The sequence below is a fragment of the Dama dama genome, chromosome 17 (genome assembly GCF_033118175.1).
Source record: "Dama dama isolate Ldn47 chromosome 17, ASM3311817v1, whole genome shotgun sequence".
NCBI classification, from domain to species: Eukaryota; Metazoa; Chordata; class Mammalia; order Artiodactyla; family Cervidae; genus Dama; species Dama dama.
In genome coordinates, this window is record NC_083697.1 from 10,316,125 (window position 1) to 10,337,701 (window position 21,577).

Sequence of the window (21,577 nt, forward strand, 5' to 3'; positions counted from 1 at the left end):
TAAGAAATTCTCAAATTTCTTGCCCACTTAAGATGTCTACTTGTAATGATTAACTCAATTACTCTTGATAGCTGAGAAAAATGCAGACCACTTTAGAAGAACATTTTTTATTTTTTTAATTGAAGTATAGTTGATTTACAATGTTGTGTTAGTTTCAAGTGTACAGTTCAGTGGTTCACGTTTATATTGAACATGACTTAGAGGCTGAGCACAAGCATAGATACTCACATATGTGTATATGGACTTTTTCAGGTTCTTTTCCCTTATACGTCTTTATAAAATATTGAATATCGTTCCCTGTTCTATACCAGAGGTCCTGTTGTTTATCTATTTATATATCGTGGTGAGTGGAAGTCATGCAGTTTTGTCTGATTCCTTACAACCCCATGGACTGTAGCCTACCAGGCTCCTCTGTCTATGGGATTCTCCAGCAAGAATACTGGAGTGAGTAGCCATTTCCTTCTCCAGGGGATCTTCCCAACCCAGGGACTGAATCCATGTCTCTTGCATCTCAGGCAGATTCTTTACCATCTGCACTACCCGGGAAGCCCATATATCATGCTGTGTACCTGTTAATCCCAAGTGTTAGTAGCTCAGTCATGTCCTCTTTGTGACCCCATGGACTGTAGCCTGCCAGGCTCCCCTGTCCATGGGATTCTCCAAGCAAGAATACTGGAGAGGGCTGCCATTTCCTCCTCCAGGGGACCTACCTGACCCAGGAATCAAACCCAAGTTTCTTTACTGTTTGAGCCACCAGGGAAGCCCCTGATAATCCCAAACTCCTAGTTTATTCCTCTTTCCTCTCCTCTTTCCCCTATGGTGACCATAAGTTTGATTACGTGTCTGTGAGTCTTATTTGTGTTTTGTAAATAAGTTTGATTTGTGTCATATTTTAAATTCCATATATAAGTGATATCATGGTATTTGCCTTTCTCTGATTTACTTCACTTAGTATCGTAATCTCTAGGTCCACCCATGTTGCTGCAAATGGCATTATTCATTTTTTGTTTTACAGCTGGGTAGTATTCCATCATATACATATATATATATACACACACACCACAATTTCTAAATGAAAGAACATATTTTGTATTATCTAAGCAGCAACCCATTGTAAACAAAATAACAAAAGAAATGATGCGGAAACTCATACATTAAGATTTTTGGACATAGAAGTGGTCTCACTTCTAATCTCCCATTTCTTGTCACTCTGTTTCTCTTTGGTCCATGGCCCTTTCTACCACCTCCAGGATTCCCTTGGTGCTCTTCACAGCCCACAGGAGTAAGATCCCGGATGGATTGGGAAGTTGCAGCCTCCTGGTGCCTGGGAACTCTCTTCTGTTATTTCAGTTTTGCTTTCATTGATTTAATTTGAACTTATGCTGATTGAACACACTGAAGCACATATGTATTTCTACTCTAAATTCTATGTAGAGCACAGTGAATGCTATGTGATGTTTTCTGATATCCTGGTCATTCTGATTTTCTGAAAAATCAACACATTTGTGCACAAGTATAGCTCTAGATATAATATTAACTCTAGATGTAATAGTTCTCCTCGGAAGAAAAGCTATGACCAACCTAGACAGCATATTAAAAAGCAGAGACATTATTTTGCCTTTGACACACACTAATCAGAAGGCTTCACTAGTAAGGATTTAACTCTATCTGTAGTTAATACCAAGTTTAATAATTAACACAGTAGCTTTTAAAATAATTTTCGCTGATGAAAAGTTCTCAGTATATGTGGCATGGCTAGAATAATTGCAGAGCCATTGCCATCTTTTCACAACCAGAGAATAAGAATATGGAGAGTTAAGTAGCCTACACTTTTCTGGAAAACTCGTAGATGATATGTAGTCTTATGGAGATTTCTGTCACTTGATTTCATCGGGATGAGCTGAGTTCTGTCCCTAGAATATTAATGCATCTGCCTTGTAATATGCTATGCTATCTTCATAACAAGTGCCTTGAAAATCTCATTGAGAAATTTGACCTTTGCTTTCAATTCTTGAATCTGCTCATAATGCAGGAAACCCCGGTTGGATTCCTGGGTCGGGTAGATCTGCTGGAGGAAGGATAGGCTACCCACTGCAGTGTTCTCGGGCTTCCCTGGTGGCTCAGCTGGTGAAGTTGTGTGAAAAATCTGCTGCAATGTGTGATAGCTGGGTTTGATCCCTGGGTTCAGAAGAACTCCTGGAGAAGGGAATGGCTACCCACTCCAGTATTCTGGCCTGGAGAATTCCATGGACTGTATAGTCCATGGGGTTGCAAAGAGTAGAAAACAGCTGAGTGACTTTCACTTTCAATTCTTGTAGAGTTATGAAAAGTTTTTAACCTGAAGAATAACATCGTGAACATTATCTTTATAGATATTATTTTGACAATGGTGACCATTCCTGCTGGCAAAGAGATCAGCTAGAAGTTTGTAGCAGAGTCTGATTAGCAGTTCACCAAACACATTTTCTCTTCCTCCTGAGCACACAACTAGATGGTATATTCCAGTCTTAAAGATGGGTAAAGCCAAATGATGAGTTCTAGGCAAAGGAAAGAGGGTAGAAGTGATGTGTGTCACTTCTAGGCCTGGCACCCAAGACTCATTAGCATGCAATTCTGGGGACTTCCCTGGTGGTCCAGAGGTTAAGACTTCACCTTTCAGTGCAGAGGATGTAGGTTCGATTCCCGGTCAGGGAACTCAGATCCTACATGCCTTGTGGCCAAAAACTCAAAACATAAAACAGAAGCAATATTGTAACAAATTCAACAAAAAGACTTGAAAAAACATGCAATGCTGCATATTCTGACCCTTAGGAAGAAGTATATGAAGATGATAGAGCCATTAGTTAGAAGTTTTGTAGGTCTCTGAGTCACTATTTGGAAGAATAGCATCCATGAAGTTAGAACACCGATTTTGGATATTTTATGAGTGAAAAATAAATTTCTATTGTGTTAAGTTCTGAGGTTTTGTGCTTAATCTGTAACAGTAGGTTCTTTCAAATGAAAGAAAGCTACTACTATGGATTGGTGAAGGATGAGAAGATCCTGAAAGAATGAAGTGGTAATGGGGATAGAAAGAAATGAATTTTATAACAGGTGTTTAGGAGAGAGAAGTAGCAAGGGGCATTGACTAATTTACCATGAAAGAAATGGAAGAGCAGAGAATAATTTTCAGCTTTTCATCTGGGAAGATGGTAACAGTGGAAAATGGTAATGTTCAGGATTTTTAGGATGATAACAGCTATTTTGAAATTATAACTATTAACAATTTGAACCTTCTGCTTTCAGATATAACTGAAAAATTATTTAATTTGTTTAATTTTTTTTTCCTTTCTATCTTTTGCATTGATTTAATGTGGATAGAATATGCTTCCCTGCTCCATTAATTTTGGGTTTGAATGTGTAATTTTCTTGCACTAATGAAATAAAAGTGGGAGCTTCAGGTTGCCTGTTCCAAACAGAGCCTTAAAAGTCATGTTTTCATTTCCCGTGATTGTTCCTGCTTTCCACCACAAAGACATCATAACCTTAAAATTACTCCTTCACCCATCCCATAATGGATCATATCTCACTATCTGGAGCAGAGCCTCTGCTGCTGGCCCATAGAGCCCCAAACAAGAAACAAGTGTTTATACTTGTAAGACACATGGATTATGCAGCATCATCTCAGAAAAATGGACCTATTTAGATGAGATAGTTGCAGAACAGAGTTGAGAAGAAGGACCTGGAGATGCAGATTTTGAAGTTGTGGTGATTGAAGTCAGTGAAAAGGTTCAGGCCACCCAGACAAAACATGGAAGAGAAGTCTAAGGATGGAAGTAACTGTAAGAGCAGCAACAATTAAGGTTTGAGTCACGAAGATTGTCTATAGTGAAGAATGAGAACAAATAGAGCATTTAAAAAGATCCAAGAAAAGGTGATGCAATGAAAACAAAGTGATGACAGTACTTCAACGAAGGTGTGATAAGCTATATCAGACATCACATGTTCAGGTAAAAAAAATGCTGAAAATAATCCTTCGATTACAACAATTGGAAGATATTACTAAAACTCACCTTTTTAAAATAAGATTTCCAGTAGATGTAATACAGACTGTACACTTAATTTTGCTTATTTAGTGCTTGTTTAGGGAATGCCTTTTTAAATGGTACTTAAGCAAATATTTCCATTAGGTCCATACCATTTCTGTCCTTTATTGAGCCCATCTTTGCATGAAATGTTCCCTTGGTATCTCTAATTTTCTTGAAGAGATCTCTAGTCTTTCCCATTCTATTGTTTTCCTCTATTTCTTTTCACTGATCACTGAGGAAGGCTTTTTTATCTCTCCTTGCAATTCTTTGGAACTCTGCATTCAAATGGGTATATCCTTCCTTTTATCTTTTGCTTTTCACTTCTCTTCTTTTCACAGCTATTTGTAAGGTCTCCTCAGACACCATTTTGCTTTTTTGCATTTCTCTTTCTTGGGGATGGTCTTGATCCCTGCCTCCTGTACAATGTCACGAACCTCCATCCATAGTTCATCAGACACTCTGTCTATCAGATCTAATCCCTTAAATCTATTTCTCACTTCCACTGTATAATCGTAAGGAATTTGATTTAGGTCATACCTGAATGGTTTAGCGATTTTCCCACTTTCTTCAATTCAAGTCTGAATTTGTCAATAAGGAGTTCATGATCTGAGCCACAGTCAGCTACTGTGCTACCATCTTTGGCTGCAAAGAATATAATCAATCTGTTTTTGGTGTTGACCATCTGGTGATGTCCATGTGTAGAGTCTTCTCTTGTGTTGTTGGAAGAGGGTGTTTGCTATGACCAGTGCATTCTCTTGGCAAAACTCTATTAGCCTTTGCCCTGCTTCATTCTGTATTCCAAGGCCAAATTTTCCTGTTACTCCAGGTGTTTCTTGACTTCCTACTTTTGCATTCCAGTCCCCTATAATGAAAAGGGCATCTTTTTTGGGTGTTTGTTCTAGAAGATATTGAAGGTCTTCATAGAACCGTTCAATTTCAGCTTCTACAGCATTACCACTCAGAGCATAGACTTAGATTACTGTGTTGTTGAATGGTTTGCCTTGGAAATGAACAGAGATCATTCTGTCATTTTTGAGGCTGCATCCAAGTACTGCATTTGGGACTCTTGTTGACTATGATGGCTATTCCATTTCTTCTAAGGGATTCTTGCCCACAGTAGTAGATACAATGGTCATCTGAGTTAAATTCACCCATTCCAGTCCACTTTAGCTCACTGATTCCTAGAATGTTGGCATTCACATTCACTCTTGCCATCTCCTTTTGACCACTCCCAATTTGCCTTGATTCATGGACCTAACATTCCATGTTCCTATGCACTGTTGCTCTTTACAGCATCAGACCTTGCTTCTGTCACCAGTCACATCCACAACTGGATATTGTTTTTACTTTGACTTTCTCTTCATTCTTTCTGGAGTTATTTCTCCACTGATCTTCAGTAGCATATTGGGTACATACTGACCTGGGGAGTTCATCTTTCAGTGTCCTATCTTTTTGCCTTTTCATACTGTTTATGGGGTTTTCAAGGCAAGAATACTGAAGTGGTTTACTATTCCCTTCTCCAATGGACCACATTTTGTCAGAACTCTCCACCATGACCTGTCTGTCTTGGGTGGCCCTACATGGCATGGATCATAGTTTCATTGAATTAGACAAGGCTGTGGTCCATGTGATGAGATTGGTTAGTTTTCTGTGACAGTGGTTTTCATTCTGTCTGCCCTCTGATGGAGAAGGATTTGAGGCTTATGGAAGCTTCCTTATCTGAGAGACTGACTGAGGGGGAAACTGGATCTTGTTCAGATGGGCGTGGCCATGCTCAGTAAATCTTTAGTAGAATTTTCTGTTGATGGGTGGAGCTGTGTTCCCTCTCTGCGATTTACCTGGGGCCAAACTATGGTGGAGGTAATGAAGATAATGGTGACCTCCTTCAAAAGATCCCATGCCTCCACTGGAGACTCCTGGACACTCACTGGCAAGTCTGGGTCAGTCTCTTGTGGGGTCACTGTTCCTTTCTCCTGGGTCCTCGTGTGCAAGCTTCTGTTTGTGCCCACCAAGAGTATATTTCCCAGTCCTGTGTAAGTTCTGGCAGATCTATGGTGGGGTTAATGGCGACCTTCTCCAAAAGGGCTTATGCCATACCCAAATCTGCTGCACCCAGAACCCTGCCCCTGCTGCAGTTGACAGCTGACCTGTACCTTCACAGGAGATGCTCAAACACAGTCTGTCTCAGTCTCTGTGGGGTCCCTGGGTCCTAGTGTGCACAAATTTTACTTGAGCCCTCTGAGCATCTCTGGCGTGAATGTGGTTTGATTCTAAATGCGAATTCACCCCTCCTACCTTCTTGTTGGGGCTTCTCCTTTGCCCTTGGATAAGGGGTATCTCCTCATAGCCGCTCCAGTGCCTATGACCCAGCAGTCCCACTACTGGGCATACACACCACACACTGAAACGATACAGACTGAGTGAGAGCTAAGTAAGACTGACCTAAAAGAAGCAAAAGATATTAAGAAGAGGTAGCAGGAATACACAGAAGAACTGTACAGAAAAGATCTTCATGACCCTGATAATCACAATGGTGTGATCACTCACCTAGAGCCAGACATCCTGGAATGTGAAGTCAAGTGGGTGTTAAGAAGCATCGCTACAAACAAAGCTAGTGGAGGTGATGGAATTCCAGTTGACCTATTGCAAATCCTAAAAATTAATGCTGTGAAAGTGCTGCACTTAATATGCCAACAAATCTGGAAACCTCAGCAGTGGCCACAGGACTGGAAAAGGTGTTTTCATTCCAATCCCAAAGAAAGGCAAAGCCAAAGAATGCTCAAACTACCACACAATTGCACTCATCTCACACGCTAGTAAAGTAATGCTCAAAAAAAAAAGCCAGGCTTCAACTAATATGGGAACCGTGAACTTCCAGATGTTCAAGCTGGTTTTAGAGAAGGCTGAGGAACCAGAGATCAAATTGCCAACATTTGCTGGATTACCAAAAAAGCAAGAGAGTTCCAGAAAAACATCTACTTATGCTTTATTGACTATGCCAAAGCCTTTGACTATGTGGACACAACAAACTGTGGAAAATTCTTAAAGAGATGGGAATACCAGACCACCTGATCTGCCTCTTGAGAAATGTGTATGCAGGTCAGGAAGCAACAGTTAGAACTGGACATGGAACAACAGACTGGTTTCAAATAGGAAGAGGATTATGTCAAGGTTGTACATTGCCATCCTGCTTATTTAACTTATATGCAGAGTACATCATGAGAAACACTAGGCTGGAAGAAGCACAAGCTGAAATCAAGATTGCCAGGAGAAATATCAGTAACCTCAGATATGTGGATGATACCATCCTTATGGTAGAAAGTGAAGAAGAATTAAAGATCCTCTTGATGAAAGTGAAAGAGGACAGTGAAAAAGTTGGCTTAAAGTTCAACATTCTAAGATCCTGGCATCTGGTCCCATCACTTCATTGCACATAGATGGGAAAACAGTGGCAACAGTGTCAGACTTTATTTTGGGGGGGCTCCAAAATCACTGCAGATGGTGATTGCAGCCATGAAATTAAAATTGCTTACTCCTTGGAAGAAAAGTTATGACCAACCTAGACAGCATATTAAAAAACAGAGACATTACGTTGCCAACAAGTGTCTGTCTAGTCAAGGCTGTGGGCTTTCCAGTGGTCCTGTATGGATGTGAGAGTTGGACTATAAAGAAAGCTGAGTGCCAAAGAATTGATGCTTTTGAACTGTGATGCTGGAGAAGAGTCTTGAGAGTCCCTTAGACTGCAAGGAGATCCAACCAGTCCATCCTAAAGGAAATCAGTCCTGAATATTCATTGGAAGGACTGATGCTGAATCTGAAATTCCAATAATTTCACCACCTGATGGGAAGAACTGGCTCATTTAAAAAGACCCAGATGCTGAGAAAGATTGAAGGCAGGAGAAGAAGGGGACGGCAGAGGATGAGATGGTTGGATGGCATCACCGACTCAATGGACATGAGTTTGAGTAAACTCTGGGAGTTGGTGATGGACAGGGAGGCCTGGTGTTCTGCAGTCCATGGTGTTGCAAAGAGTCAGACACGACTGAGTGACTGAACTTAACTGAACTGAAGCAAATATTAAGAAAAGGTGTCAAACGAACAAAAAATCCTCACATATATTCAGCACTTTGTACAGTTAAGTTTCTGTATAAAATGAATCCAAAACACAGTATGCCTCAAAAAATTACTGGCTTACTTTTATTTGTATAAAACAATGATTTGTTAAAATAATATGGTAGAAATTGAACCTAATGATTTTTAATGAAAAGTTAATGCTAAAAGGAGAAATTACATCTTTTGGTCTTACTTCAGTTCAAAAATGGCTGCTAATAGGTAGATTTCATGCCCTTGGACAATATTTTATAAGAAATTTAAGATGCTGGTAAAACTGATTGACAGTTTTAAAATTATATATATATATATGTATATATATATTTATATATACATAACAATATATACACACACTTTTTTCTTTTTAAAAAGTTTTTATTGAAATATAGTTGATTTACAATGTTGTGTTACTTTCTGCTGTAGCAAAGTGATTTAGTTATATGTACATATATATATATGTATATATATCTATATATCTATATCTATCTATCTATCTATCTATATTCTTTCTCATGATGTTTTATCATGGGATATTGAATATAGTTCCTGTGTCACACGATAGGACCTTGTTGTTTATCCATTCTCAATACAATAGTTTGCGTCTGCTAATCCTAAACTCCCAATCCAAACTTCCCCTTGTTTGTCTTTAGTAGACAAGTTCATTTGTGAGGGATCTCTATCTTGAACTCCACACCTGTATAACCAGTGGCCTCCTTGGCATCGCCACCTAGATATCTAGTTGTTACATCGCATTTAGCAGACGCAACACCAAATACTCGATGCCTCCCCCCAAACCTGCTCCTCCCACAGTCTTCTTCATTTCTGAAATGGGGACTCCGTGCTTTCAATGGAACACTCAGACCAAAAAACTTGGGGTCAAGATGCTGCAGGCCACCCCCAAATATGCCACTTTGGCATATTAATTATATTGGATTAAAGTTACCTGAGACACAGCCAGTACAGAAAGGATGCTATGACCCTCCTCTCTGTGTCCCTGAAACCAGGAGATAGGGAGACATCCTCATTGCCAGTGCTAGGGAGGTCTCTTCAGCCATTAGAACAGTGCTTGGCACAGGGTAAGTGCTTTGTTAACAAACTCTGCTTAGTTACTTCACTGATTAGGACCCAAGCCTGTTTCCTTGTCTTGTCAGTTCTTCACACATTTATTGTTTCTTTGTCTAAAAGGTATAAAAGCTGCTTGCTTTGGTCATTTCTTTGAACCTCACATATCTATGAATTCATGTAAGTACCAAGTCAAAATTTGATTTTCTCCTGATAATCTGTCTTACATCAATTTAGTGATGTAGACCAACAAAAAGAACCTAAAAGGATAGAGGGGAAGTCTTTTCCTCCCCAACAGTCATCACACATCCCACAGCCAGTTCCTCAGCAGATGCTGTAAGTTCTCTCTGCAATAGGTATTCGAATCAAGCTACTTCTCACTCTGGGTAAAAGGTAACTTGGATCACGTCACTTCTCTGCTCACAATGGCTCAATGGCTCCATCTTACTCAAAGCCAAAGTCCTCCTCTCCAACTAGTCTCCCCATCACTCACCAGCTCCGGGAATCAGTTGACTTTTTTTTTCAGGATCCCAGCCACGCTCCTGGCATGGAATGTTCCTTCCCCAGGTGTCTGGTTGACTTGCTCACTCACCTTCTCACGAGACCTTCCCTGATCATTCTTTTTAAAATTGCAGCCCCTCCTGCCATCTTTTATTTTCCCTCCCGGCTTTCCTGTTCTCAGGGCTTGTTATCACCTAGGATACTATATGTTTCACTCACTTATGTTATTCCGCCCCATAGCCCCACCGTTAGAATGTCAGCTCCATGAGGGTAAGGATTTTTAGGCTATATGCCAAAGTCTCTCCCCCTCTTAGAACTGTGTCTGGCACAGGGTGAGTGCTCAATATATGTTTGCTAATCTCCCAGATGGACTGGTAAGTGACAAACGCAAGTTGCAGAACAACGAGAATTAGTGTGATCTAATTTGTGTAAAAGAACACCCACAAAGCACCACTCTGCACCTGTATTCATTCATGCATATGGATGTAAACGCACGGAACGGGCTCTGGAAGTGTTACTGAGCCAAGTTCGCTCTGCTCACCGCATGACAGGCCAACGAATCCCAGACGAGGTGCTGAGGGAAGGAAGGGACTTCAGCTGGGGAGACAGCCAACCAAGAAGACAGCAGGCTAGTGCCTCAAAATAACCGACTTGCCAAGGCCCAGATCTCTGTAGGTTGAAGGTCTGGATTCCAAAGTGGCAGGAGGTGTCCCTGAGTCACTGGGCCCCAGACCCAGGCTGCCTCCGGCCACAGAGATTGGTCCTGGGAATTCTTTCTAGAGCCTTCTCTCTTGGCTCGTTTCAGGAGTTAATGAAGCTCAGGTTCTTGATGTCTCATGGCAGAAAGAATTCAGTGAGAGACAAAGTGATAGGTAAGCAGTAGATTTATTCAGATTCAGACAGAAGCACGCTCCACAGACAGTGTGGGCCATCTTGGAGGGGGAGTGTGGCTCACATGCTTTTAACTTCCTGTATGCAAAAGCAACTGAACATAAGCTCATTCGGAACACCAAGAAGGAACTGGACAGCTATATACTTACTGTGCTTGACTGATTGCCTTTTCAGGAATATTCACAAGCTTTTATGAGCCATATCGTAGAGAAATGTATTTTAATTAGGAGATACTTAGAAGGACTGCTGGTTTCCTTAGGGAATTTCTCAGATGATAAATACTGAACATTTTGTTACCATTTTCTCTCTAAACGCTTCTGCCATGTGGAAATCTTGTCATCTAGAAAAGCTTTCAGGATGCATGGCAGAGAATATGATGGTATTTAATTTACTGAAGTGGAACATACACAAATACTTTTTATGTTCCAGAAAGATATTATGAACATTATCTCTATAAATATCTTGTGTCATTTTGCTATTCAGGCATTCCAAAATACCTTCAACACTAAATGTCTTCAAATACAAGCACAGCATTACTATCTCTTATAGATTCAGTATAAATATAATAATTATGCAATGAACGGCATTTTTGAGGGCAAATATATGCAAATAAATGCAAGAGCTTCCAAGCATTGCCTAGAGGCAGAGAGTTCAGCCTAAATGTTGAGAGCAAGCTCACTCTCAGAAAAATCAGAGCTCCCTTAGACTAACTCTATTTAATTCATTCAGCTCAAGAAAGCTGAAATTGTTCTGAATTGACCTGCATAAAAACTGTAGATCCTGAGGTGTCTTACTGAAATGATTGCTTTGTGCTGTCTTTCATTGGACATCATGATGCTTTCCTTTCCCTTTGTACGATACTGACAGATACCCATCACACAACAAATATTCACCACTAATCGGCATTTTCTGAGCATCCCTGTGCTCTTCTGCTCCTATTGGGCTTACCAAGAATCAACTGTGTTTTAATTAAAACACAATTAGCAATTAAATCTGCTGATAATGGTTGAATCACTATTTTAATTCTGTAATTTAGATATTACATAATATGGTAAAATGGGTTGGAAAAAACTTGTGGTTGCTATTACTTTTAATATATTGGAAAACTTAATAAACACATTCAAATTAGGTGCATGGCAGCAGACATACAGACTTAAGAACAAACTTATGGTTACCAGGTGGAGGGATAGATTGGGAGTTTGGGATTGACATGCACACAATGCTATACTCAAAATAAAGAACTGACAAGGACCTACTGTATAGCACAGGGAATGCTGCTCAATATTCTTTAATAATCTAAATGGGAAAAGAATCTGGAAAAAGTTTTATTGTTGTTGTTCAGTCGCAAAGTCATGTCCCACTATTTGTGACCTCATTGACTTTAGCATGCCAGGCTCCTCTGTCCTGCGTTATCTCCTGGAGTTGGCTCAAATTCGTGTTCATTGGGTCGGTGATGCTATCTAACCATCTCATCTTCTGCCATCCCCTTTATCTTGTTGCCTTCAATCTTTCTCAGCATCAGAGTCTTTTCCAATGAGCCAGCTTGTCGCATCAGGTGGCCGTAGTATTAGAGCTTCAGCTTCAGCGACAGACTTTCCAATGAATATTCAGGGTTGATTTCCTTTAGGATTGATTGATCTGATCTCTTAACTGTCCAAGAGACTGTTTCAGGAGTCTTCTCCAGCATAATTCGAAGCATCATTTCTTTGATGCTCAGCCTTCTTTATGGTCCAACTCTCAGATCTGTGTATAACTACTAGAGAAACCACAGCCATGAAGCCATGAAAACCCAAGACTGGAAGCCATGATCTTAGCTTTTTAATGTTCAGTTTCAAGCCAGCTTTTTCACTCTCCTCTTTTACCTTCATGAGGAGGCTCTTTAGTTTCTCTTTGCTTTCTGCCATTATAGTGGTATCGTCTGTATATCTGAGATTGTTAATTTTTCTCCTGGCAATCTTGATTCCAGCTTGTGATTCATCCAGCCCAGCATTATGCATGATGTACACTGCATATAAGTTAAAAAGCAGAGTGACAATATGTTTTGTCATACTCTTTTCCCAATTTTGAATTGGTCAGTTGTTCCATGTCCAGTTCTAACTATCGCTTCTTGATTCTCATTCAGGTTTCTCAGGACACTCCCATTTCTATCAGAATTTTCCACAGTTGTGATTCACACAAAGACTTTAGCATAGTCAATGAAGCAGAAGTAGCTGCTTTTCTGGAATTCTCTTGCTTTCTCCATGATCCAACAAATTCTGGCAATTTGATCTCTGGTTCCTCTGCCTCTTCAAAACCCAGCTTGAACATCTGGAAGTTCTCTGTTCACATATTACTAAAGTCAAGCTTGAAGGATTGCTGAAGCCTGAAAGTGAAAGTCGCTCAGTCGTGTCCATCTCTTTGCGATTCCATGGACTGTCCATGGAATTCTCCAGGCCAGAATACTGGAGTGGGTAGCTTTCCCCTTCTCTAGGGGATATTCCTGATCCAGGAACCGACCCAGGGTCTCCTACATTGCAGGCAGATTCTTTACCAACTAAGCTATCAGGGAAGCCCTGCTGAAGCCTAATTTGAAGGATTTTGAGCGTTACCTTGGTAGCATGTGAAATGAGCACAATTGTATGGTAATTTGAACATTCTTTGACATTGCTCTCCTTTGAGATTGGAATGAAAATTGACCTCTTTCAGTCCTGTGGCTACTGATGAGTTTTCCAAATTTGTCGACATATTGCAGCCATGAAATTAAAAGAAACTTACTCCTTGGAAGGAAAGTTATGGCCAAAGTAGACAGCATATTAAAAAGCAGAGACATTGTTTTGCCAACAAAGGTCCATCTAGTCAAGGCTATGGTTTTTCCAGTGGTCATGTATGGATGTGAGAGTTGGACTGTAAAGAAAGCTGAGTGCAGAAGAACTGATGCTTTTGAACTGTTGTGTTGGAGAAGACTCTTGAGAGTCCCTTGGATTGCAAGAAGATCCAACCAGTTCATCCTAAAGGAGATCAGTCCTAGGTGTTCATTGGAAGGACTGATGTTGAAGCTGAAACTCCAATACTTTAGCCACCTGATGCAAAGAGCTGACTCATTGGAAAAGACCCTGATGCTGGGAGGGATTGCGGGCAGGAGGAGAAGGGGACGATAGAGGATGAGATGGTTGGATGGCATCACCGACTCAATGGACATGGGTTTGGGAGGACTCTGGGGTTTGGTGATGGACAGGGAGGCCTGGCATGCTGTGGTTCATGGGGTCGCAAAGAGTCCGACACGACTGAGCAACTGAACTGAACTAAACTGAAAACATATTGAATATTAAATAGCTCAGCTGGAATTCTGTCACCTCCTCTAGTTTTGTTCATAGTAATTTTTCCTAAGGCCCTCTTGACTTCACACTTTAGGATGTCTGACTCTAGTTGAGTGACCATACCATCTTAGTTATCCAGGTCATTAAGGCCATTTTTTGTGTAGTTCTTCTCTATTCTTATAGATACATGTTTTTGAAAAGCTGAATCACTTTGCTATACACCTGAAGCTAACACAATGTTGCTGATCAATTACACTTCCATATAAAATAGAATATTTATATATATATATATATATATATATTTAAGAGAAAGAAATTAGCTGTGTGGAAAGTTACTCACTCATCATTTATTTGTATTTGAAAATGTGATTGCTTCTATAACTTTTTAGGGCTGACATTGTTGTATGAATGAATTTTTTAAAATTTTTCCATTCTGTTATAGATTAAACAAATATTGACAAATTCCAAGCTTTATCTCTATGTATAAGTTGACTTAATGATTTTTATATCACTCATTGTATAAGTGAACCTTATTATTGGTCTTGGGATCTTCATTATAGAACAAACAAGTATTTTACTTAGAGCACACTACTAGACTTACACTCCCCATAGGTTCAAGTCACAAAAATGTCCTTTTCCAGCAGTTTGACTTAGGCAATGCATTTATAATTGTTTATTTATATTTTTGTTTGTGCTGGGTCTTCACTGCCACACAGGCTTTTCTCTAGTTGCTATGAGCAGGGGCTATCCTCTAGTTGCAGTGCACAGGCTTCTCACTGCAGTGACTCCTCTTGTGGAATAGGAGCTCTACAGCACTGGGGCCTCAGGAGCCAGGACACGTGGGCACCGTAGTTGCGGCTCCAGGGCTCTGGAACACAGGCTCAGTAGATAGAGTGCACGGGCTTAGTTACTCTGCGGCATGTGCGATCTTTCTGGATCAGGAATAGAACCCGAGTCTCCTGCATTAGCAGGCAGATTCTTTACCACTGAACCACCAGCGAAGCCTCTAGGGAATGCATTTAATCTTCTTTTCCTAGCCTCATTTTCCTCACCTATAAAATGTCAGTGACTTTGTATTACAGGTAATGCATTCTGTGAGATTTAACACAGTATCACTGCAGATGTTATGCAGTTGCTTTGACTGGGAGTGCTAATGTGATTTAAAAAGACAAAACAAAACAAAACTTTGTGTATCCATCTGAAAGTGAAAAGCGAAAGTTGCTCAGTCACGTCCAACTATTTAGACCCCATGGATTTCTCCAGTCCATGGGATTCTCTAGGCCAGAATACTGGAGTGGATAGCCTTTCCCTTCAGCAGGGCATCTTCCCAACCCAGGGATGAATCCAGGTCTCCTGCATTGCAGGCAGATTCTTTCCCAGCTGAGACAAAAGGGTATCCATCTGAAGCTAATGTTTAAATAGCTTTATAATGCCTTTCTATAGAAGGAACACATAATTGCTTTTTAATTATAGTTTAACTTAAACAAGAATCAAATTCTTATTCTTTAGAGTTAACACAAGGGCAATTGTCTTATTTTAACTGTATAGGCTCCATAAGAGTACTTCTTCTCTAGAACTATTTTTAATAATTCAGATTTTCAGTGTGAACTAGAATACTGGATAGAGAATCATGAGACTTGGTTTCTATTTTCTGACACTGTAACTAATTTGGTATTCTTTTGGGACAAGGCATTTGACCTCTTTTTAGTTTAGTTTAACCAGCTGTAAATTGTTATAAAAATGATTTCTGGCAGAGAAAATCTGCAAAGTTACTTTTACTGGGGAAAATATAGTTAAAATATTATGAATAATTTTTGAAAATTAGAAGAAGGTTAATTAAAAAAAAAAAAGTTACTTCTTGTTATAAGTGAATGTCTAGGTGCATAATCCCGTTGCTCTGTAAGTACTTGCAAAGATATATTTCTGGTATAGATAGAATCAATATTAATCGTTAATTTCTCTTTCACTTAGAAACACCTGGGAGAACTCTTTGGCTTCCTTTTAAGGACATTTTAAAATAGCAAAAGGCTAAAAGGCGCTGTCTTTTTTTCCTTTTGTTAATAAGACAATGGCAAGACTGAAGTCCTTAGGGGATGGTGTGAGAACCTCCTGTGTTCCAGCGGGGCTTGGCTGCTGGTGCCTGATCTTTTCTTGTTAAAATTGGTCAGACTAGAAACGAAGGACAGAGGATGTCTAAGTCTGTTGTCTCCTGTTGCTGTTGTTCAGTCACTAGGTCATGGCTGGCTCTTTGCAAACCCATGGACTCTAACACTCCAGGCTTCTCTGATCATGGGGTTTTCCAGGCAAGAATACTGGAGTGAGTTGCCATTTCCTTCTCCAGGATATCTTCCTGACACAGGGATCGAATTTGTGTCTCCTACACTGGCAGGGAGATTCTTTACCACTGAGCCACCAGGGAAGCCCAATTGCCTTCCTGAGGCTCCTTCACACTTAAAAAAAAAAAAAAATTAACATGTCCTCACCACTCTTGCTTATGGTGCTTTTTCCTCTGCTAATCCCTGGCATTGAAGTTACTCTCCAGATGAGATGGTCCCATGGAATGGAAACAAAGTTAGACTTCTCTAAAAACCAGGGATTGATCAGAGGTGCAAGTACATTTATCAATATCGACCACATTTCGATTTTTACATTTGCTAATTCACTTTAAAAAAGGAGACACTATTTGCAAACATCACAGCTAAAATTGCTAACTTAAGGCCTAAATAATTCATATTGCTTGTCAGTTCCTATTTCTAACTCAGGAAACATTGCTCATGTCCAACCCCAGCCTGTTAGAAGGAGGCCTGGGAGAGTTTCAGAGTGTGTTTTCAGAGTACATGATGGCATCACACTTTATTTCTCTCCTTGACCATTTTTAGTTACCAAAGTCTCTGGGAAACTGAAGTAGCCAAGTTTTACATCAGAGATGAAAAGATTTCCAGATTAGTCCTGGGTCTCCAGAGAGTACCTAAAGGGCTTAATAATATTAGTGTATGTTTATTATTAGGCAGTCCTCTAAAAGTTTAGTGCTTTATATTTTAAAAACAATAACAAAGAATTTTTGTTTTTCTGAGAAGTTAAAATGTTAAAAGTAAATTCACTGTCTTCAAAAAGAGAGAAAGAGTACAGGAAAAAAAAAAACAAACACATCTCAAAGGTAAGAATAAAGGACTAAAATAAAAGAGTTTTGATAAAACAAATATACAATGTTTAAAAATTGTGACTAATTTTCTAAAATTAAATGAAAGTTAATTAAAAAAAAGAAGGTACATTCTGTTGTAAGTTAATGGATAGGTGCATAAACCTCTGCACTATAATTGTTTGCAAAGATATGTCTGGTATAGATAGAATTAACGTTAATTGTTAATTTCTCTTTCCTTTCAAAGGAAACACATAGGAGAAATCTTTGGCTTCCATTTAAGGGCATTTTAAAACAGTAAAAGTCAAAAGGGCATTTTACTTTTTTCCTTTTGTTAGTAGAACAACAACTGCAAAGACCTATGTGAGTTTTGATGAAGTGAAAGAGGATTTATTCCTCTTCACTAGCTTTCCAGGTGGCACAGTGGTAAAGAATCCTCCTGCCAATGGCAGGAGATCCAAAACATGCAGGTTCGATCCCTGGGTTAGGAAGATCCCCTGGAGGAGGAAATGGCAACCCACTCCAGTATTCTTGCCTGGAGAATCCCATGGATAGAGGAGCCTGGCAGGTTAGAGTCCATAGGGTCACACAGAGTCAGACATGACTGAAGTGACTTCACACACACATGTATTCCTCTTCAGCTTACCCCAAGTTCCACTGCCTACTCTAAATGTCCATCCTGTCTTTTGTGGCTTAACAGAATTGACAATCTCTGATTGAAATCCTATTTTTATATAATCCAAAATTTGTTAGGGTCACCTCTCTAGCAGGAATTCTGCCCTAGAAGTTTCTGATGAACCCAGAAAAGACATCAAGTACAATTTTTTTCCAAGCTGGTGAAGAAGAATCATACATTATTCTTTTCTAAATTGAGCTTTAGTACTTCTAGTCGAATGTAACTTATGTAAACTTTCAAATATACTTATATGTTCCCCTACAAGTAGTTTAGGTGAATCATTAGAACTCATGCTGTTTACCTAGTTATTTAACTTGAGAGAAACTGAATGGTAATAGTGAAATACTTCAGCAACGCTTGACTAGGATACAGCAGTATTTTTGACATGTCAAAGTAACATTAAGTCTGTTGTAATATGCGATGAAAATTTCAGGATACTGTGTCTTCCTTAGTAAATTTAGGACATGAATTCATACTAAATTCATATACACACATCACATTTCTAAAAAGTGATTCATCTCATCTAAATATATAGGAAAAATGATTATAGCAATTAGGATGAAACAGAAGACTTGGTGCTTCAGGTCTGCTGCTATAAATAATTTTCTGCAAAATAGAACTTGGAAAAAAAATGGGAGAGGTAAAAAACTAAAACACTTTTAAGTAAATGTGAACTATGTCTGTTTATTCCAAGCTTCAGAAATATGTGAAAATTGTGCAATACATTTTAACTATCCCAAAGAGTAGTCAGAACTCCATTTTTACAAAAATACAGAGCATCAGAGAGGTTTTGCTTGCTTTTAGAAGTCTAGCTTAATTGTTGTAATCCAAACTGAAAGAAATAATAAATAGGAGAGTCAAATTTTCCTTATTAACAGCTAAGTTGTTATTTAGTCATAAATTAACTAATTCCTGTTTAATGCTTTTTGGTTCATTAAAATTCTTGTGGTTAAGCTCTTCACTGAACAGTGTTGTAAATAGCATAATAGGAGTTCTAATGTCATTTAATGGGATTTCAGCTCATTTTGTAGCCATCCTCACAGGTTAGACAGTTTAGTTTGTCTGCATCTTTTCAAAGATTGATTCTATGGACTTTCCTTAGACCAAATAAATAAATAAAACCTTGACAAAAAAGTGTGTGTGTGTGGATTGTATGTTTATGTTATTAAAACTCTGTGTATCATGTTTCATATTTATATAAAGGGAGTAATAGTATACAACATAACTTGAATGACATCTTTGAGACTTAAACAGGATAATGATTATAAAATGCCTCTTTATAATAAGTATAAAATAAATTTAGATACTTTAATTAATGTTGCAATTAGAAGTGTTTATTAATGTTCAAAAATCTGAGCCCCTATTTTGTAGCAGATATGGATATAGTAAAACTTACTTTGTATATTCTCAGTAGTCCAGTTTCATAACTCATAATTGATAAGTAATATATAATTTGCATACTATATCATAATGCATGCTTGAATTTTTACAGACAAACCTTTCTGGAAAATTCATGTAGTACTATAGAATTGAACTTAAAAATATTTATCTTAGCTAGAGTAAGTGAATTCTTAGCTTGAGTTAAGAATTCTCATTAAAAAATTACTATGGATAAAGAAAATATTATATATTTCTTTCCTTTTTTATTCATTCTTTTTCTCTCTCCAATTCTTCCCTTTATATTCTCTTTTATGTAATTAATTTTTTTTTCTTTCTTTACTCCTTCCTTCCCCCTCTCTTCTTTCCTATTATTATGGCCATTATTGCTCAAAGATGATGGTTATTATATTATTAGATGGTTATTATTGCTCAAAGGCTGACACACAGTTTACCTCCTCTGCATGCTTCAGAACTGGAGTTTATGAATATAACATATTTCCTTATACAGATATCTGCAGAACAGCAAAACATACCCTGTTCTTGCATAAAGACATGGCTTTCCAAAGAAGCCTAGTCAGGGACTGATTGGATTTTTGTTCTTCTAATGTGTATTTTATTTGGGGCTGCTGCACCTGTTAGCACTGTTGAGTTGCATCTATGTTGAGTTTATTTTCTAGCTTAATTCAAGAACTTTGGAATATAATTAAGATGATTTTGTAAAAATACCTGTTTTTACTATGTGGACCTCTGAATGCCATGTTGGATTCATCTCTGTCAGTGGGGAAATACTGAACAGTTCTAACTTGGTTTGAAATTTTGCTTTTTATTGTATATCAGAGATCTTAATTACTAAAATAAATGATGCAACTCAGAATGATTATGTAGAGGTTGGGTTAAAAGTTAATGTGGGCCAGAATTGCAATCTTTGTAACCAAAGGATGATTGAGTTACAAGCTATATCAGTTGTATATCAGTCTCCTATATATCAGATTGAATAACCTTTTCTAGTATGGGAATATGATAAATTATTACTAGATTGTGAGGCAGTATATTTGGGCTTACCAGGTGGTGCAGCTGTAAAGAATCTGCTTGCCAGCACAGAAGAAGAAAGATATGTGGGGTCCCTGGGGTTGGAAGATCCTCTGGAGTAGGAAATGGCAACCTGCTCCAGTATTCTTGGCTGGAAAATCCCATGGACAGAGAAGACTAGAGGGCTACAGTTCATGAGACTGCAAAGAGTCAAATATGCCTGAGTGACTGAGCATACACACATGCATATTTGGAAGTTAAATGACCCTGAAGACAAGATAGCTGCATTCATCGACCAAACTACTAATGAGTTGAATTAGTCAGTGTTTGGTTAGTAAACCAGCCAACATTCAAGGTGTGTCAAGTGAGAATAAGTTTAATGTAAGAAATTGGTTACCTGCAGAATCTTTGGAAGATCAGAGGAGGGCAAGTCAAGAGAAACAACCACTGTTATACAAGAAATCAAGAAACTGCATGATTCCCAGGGAAGCAGTGCCTGTGGCACCAAGCTCTTGAAGAACTGAAGTAAAGAATACCCAGAAGATGATGCAAATGTACACTTATTTGCAAAGCATAAATAGAGACATAGCTGAAGAAAACAAATTTATGGATACCATGGCATGGAGGGGTGCAGGAAGAAATGGGAGATTGGGATTGACATAGATGCACTACTATGTATAAGAGATAATTAATGAAAACTTATTACATATCACAGGGAACTCTATTCAGTGCTCTGTGGTGACCTAAATGGGAAAGAAATCCAAAAAAGAGGGGATATATGTATACATAAAACTGCAAATAAGTTCTTCTGTACTATTATATATGTATATTGCTTGTGTGCATGCTAAGTGGTTTCAGTTGTGTCCAGCTCCTTGCAACCCCATGGACTGTAGGCAAGAATACTGGAGAGGGTTGCCATGTCCTCCTCCAAGAGATCTTTGCCACCCAGGGATCAAAACCATGTCTCTTACATCTCCTGCATTGGTAGACTGGTTATTTACCACTAGCGCCACCTGGGGAGCCTACACACACACACACACACACACACACACACACACACACACACATTTGACTCCTTGGCCTTTCTAATCTGGCACAAATGCAACTCAGCTCTCACCATCTTTCTTAATGATGCCCAGTCCTCTCTTCATCCTTCCTGTGTGCTGTGGGTTGAGTTGTGCCCCTCTCGTCCCTGCAATATATGTGGAAGTCCTAACCCCCAGTATCTCAGAATGTGACCTTATTCGGATATAGACCCTTGATCATAGAGTTGATCAAGTTAAGATTAAGTTACTGACTGGGTCTTATTTTTGTAGGATTGATGTCCTTAAATAACAAAGGGAATTAGTACAGAGAGACAGACACAAACAGAGGGAAGATGACATAACGACCCCCAGGAGGAAGACAGCCATGTGACTGGAGTGTT